Below are 3,950 nucleotides of genomic sequence, written 5' to 3' on the forward strand. Positions count from 1 at the left end.
ATTGTGAGGTCTTGTGACAGCACCCATCCATCTGCAGTCCAGTTGCCTAATCATGAGATGAAAGGTGTTCTCACTGTTCCATAGAGTTCCCAGGGGTCTGATGGCAACCCAGGCCAGATCCAGCCTGAGTTCAAGCTCTTATAATTGGTTCCAGACTCAGCTCTCAGATTACAGATGATCTCAAACTGGACCAACAACTTCTTACATAAGGTCTCTCCCTGTGGCTAACGTCAGTCCACCTAGAGCTTCTCAAAGGCAGACATAAAAGCTTTTGTCTGAGACCCTCAGAAAGGCTGGAAATTTTATAGCAATGCACAGCTCCAGAGCTGCTGTTCTGGGAGTTTAGAACACATCTTCAACTTCCCTGGGCTAGTGTGTCAAAGAATTCTGTGTTCTCAAGTCTGCAAGTGAAGTTAAGTTTCACACAGTTCTCCTGATGCCTAAATTACTTTTTCATGTTCTTGCCAAGTGGCCTGGTCTGCTGCCATATACCTCTACAGTCAGAAAACTCATGACTTTTTAGCATGTTTAGGATGAGTATTTCTATGTTAAACCAACTCTGTATCTCCACAGTCTCCAGCTCTAATCATCCACTTGCCTTTAGTCACTTGTAATTCTTCAAACATTTGCCAAATGTATTTCCCTCCACAATAAAATAAAATGCAAAGACTGGGAATAAAAAACTTCTCAGGTCAGGGTCTGTCTGTTCATTTCCCCACTTCCACATGTTCCAGAGAAGACCGGCAACATATTTGATATTGGTTTCTATCTTTTGTTTTGTTTTGAGATAGGGTCTGATGCTGGCCTTGAACTCCCTGCATAACTGAGGATGGCCTTGAAGTTCTGATTCTCCTCTCTCCACCTTCTGAGTGCTGACATTACAGGTGTGTGCCACCACTCCCAAGGTTTAGTTCTGCCTGATCTTCTTAAGACTTCTATTCTTGTCCAAGTCTGCACTTCTCAGCCAGAGCAACAGCCTCCCAGGATCCTCAGAGAGAAGCAGGTTCCTTTCTTCCTGTGCTGCCCTCTGCTGGACAATGGGAAATACTCAGGACAATGAGAGTTTGTGGTGGTGGTGGTGGCTTTGATAGATATCATGGAACAATGCACAAGAGCAACGCTGGTTGTGGGTAGGGGGAGCTTTCTGAGAAACAAAATCTATAGTGATGGAAAATACAACAAGCTGTTCCTGATGAAGTAAGGAGACTCGTTGGGGACATGTGCTTGCAGGATTTAGGAGTGATTGAAAGAGGGCCTAGCCTTGGACACACCCGATCTCCTGAAGATCTGGATGCCTGAAATCACATTGAAACATGAAAGTACCGTTTTTTAAAGTTGTTCGTTAAAGGACATCTTCAGTATCAAGGACATTAAAGCAGTGATTATGACAGCTTCTAGAGACTTAGGCAATATGTATACTATTCTGTTCAAACAGTGAGTGATCTTCAATAGGAAGTTCGGGTCAGAATGCCTGAAAATGAAAACTAAAGATGGTCAGATCCCATTCACGAAGATTCCAGTCAGTTGGAATGGGCTCTGACATGGCCAGTGGGTTTTGGGAAAGTCCCAAAGCAATTCTTCAACTTTTACCTGCATGCGTGTGTGTTTATATCTTGCATGCAAAGATACCATGCAAGGCCTGTATGACACTATGGCTGTGTGAACACATGCTGAGGGCTGCCATGTCATGTTTTTATTCTATAATGTCCCCCTGTTTCCTCACGGTATCTGTGAACCTGATGTTCACATAGCCATCACACATTCTTTTAGTATCTGTTTGGTGTACCTGTCTCTTGTCTTTGACCTATCTCTGTCTTTTCCAGTGTTTTTCCACTGGGAGTAGATACTAACCACACTTTCCCTTCCCCAGAGAAACTGTGAAGTCTTCTAACACTTGGAGTAGAGGTCTTAGCTTCAGTGTGGGGGACAGGATAGAGCTTTCAATAAGGAAGGAAAGGCCACCGGCTTAGGACTTTTATGTAGTTGAGGTGGGGCCAGGGTGAGCTTATGAGGCTCGGATCTTACTCTGGCACCAAGGGAGGAAGTGCCCAGGCTTTCTAATCAGCTTCTCCAGATAAGGGTCTACAGGGGAGGGTGACAGGTGAGACTTAAAATCTCCCAGCAGTCAAAGGTCAGGAAGTGGAGCCAGACTTCATATTATTACTCAGTGCATAGCTGGGTTTTGCCTTTTAAATCCCAGTCTCAAGACCTTTGTTAACTAATGTGTTTAAGGCTTTTTTACTTAGCAGAATTATTCATAAGGTGAATTCTACTCATTATTTTTCTGAATGTTCATTTAGTCCTTGCTCCATTTTCCATGTCAGCTTGCTTTGAGAATGACAATTCCATTTTATCTCCAACACTGATTTACTATATAGACCTCTTTTAAAAAATATTCTAATGCCGAGCACTGCAAAAAAATTTAGCGATTGCCATATGTATACAATACCACACCTTTCGGTAGTATATGTTCTATCTTCAAGCAGCATAGTATCAATGACATGAGTTGAAAAATTGCATATTACTATAAAGTATTTTCTTCCATTTGTTATGCCCAGATCACAGGGACCCCCAAAAGACCACCACAGAGACCAAATCGTATATGTAAAAGAAAAGAGCCTGTATTTTCAAGCTCAGAGCTTGGACTCTCTGTCTGACATAGTGGTGAGAGCAGAGAGCCTAGGGCCCAGGCAGGGTGAAGGTTTTATTAGAGCAGATATTGGGGTAAGGGGATTTCTAGGGTTCAGGGCCCCAATTGGCTGACATTTTTCTAGGGCTGTAAAGAATATTTGGGATGTCAGGTATTTCTTCATAGATGCAGGCCCCACTGGGTGAGGTCAGTTTGTGGCTTTTCTTGGGTCCAGGTATTACCCATCAGAAGCTGTGTCTGGGCCTCTAATCCTGTCATGGTCAGCTGTGTGGTCAAGCTGTTCTGCACCCCTGCCCCCAACTCCTTGTCCTCTTTTCTTCATATGTTCTTCAGCCTGTTCACCTGCTCCTCACAGAGTGTCTCTCCACACATTCACTTTCCACTACAAGTAGACTTCTGGTAGATGGTCCCTGGTAGCTGCTGACTTAGTTACAGTATCTGGGAATAATCTCTTTAGCTCTGATTGAATACCAACCTTTGGGAGACCTCGTGTCCCAGTCTTGGAGGTGGGGTCTTCTCAGGAATCCTGCCTCTCTCCAGTACTGAAAGATCTCTAATATCTTTACCCAGGACTGTGTCCTGTACTTCTCTCAGGGGCTAGAGCATCACAGCTCTGCTTCCTTGGCCTCAGTGGGTCTTCACCAGAGCTCTGGAAGGAGAGGATTCCATCCTTTTTCTGTAGAGGTTGTAGGATTTTTTTTCTCTATGTGAAAGGGTTTGTGCAGTGTTGTGTGGCCGGACCCTTAGAGACAGGCTTTGTCTGACTTTGCTATCATTCTTACTCATGAACACCTGGCAGATGTCCATGGAGGAGAGCCTGTGATGGATGCAAACTCCCCTTTGGGTTTGTAGTTAACAGGGGTTTTATACTCCCACATTTGCCAACAAACGACCATTAGCACTGCGGTGTGATAATGTTGCTGACTTGGAGGTAAATCACAAGGGAATAAGCACGTCCCACCTCCTTCCCTCCAACTGGCTGCCTTCCTTCAGATTCCAGCAACCATTCCCTAAACCTTTCCCTAAAAGGGTGTCTTTCTATGTTGGGATCTCTCTTCACCCTCTGCCCCAAAATGAGAATGGATTCATCTGCCGTTCAAGACACAGCTCTTGATTTGACTTCCAAAAGAAAATTTATTTTCAAAATTGAGGTACAAATATTCCCCTTCCTTGGCCCCTGTCCATCCCCATTATCCAATCCTGCAGTTTCCTCTGTAAAATCCATCTTTCATGAGCAACATCTTTTGTGGAATAGCCCCATCTTGGCTCCTCTGGTCCTGAGGCTGCCAGAGACTCCCAT

The sequence above is a fragment of the Onychomys torridus genome, chromosome 5 (assembly GCF_903995425.1).
Source record: "Onychomys torridus chromosome 5, mOncTor1.1, whole genome shotgun sequence".
Lineage (NCBI taxonomy): Eukaryota > Metazoa > Chordata > Mammalia > Rodentia > Cricetidae > Onychomys > Onychomys torridus.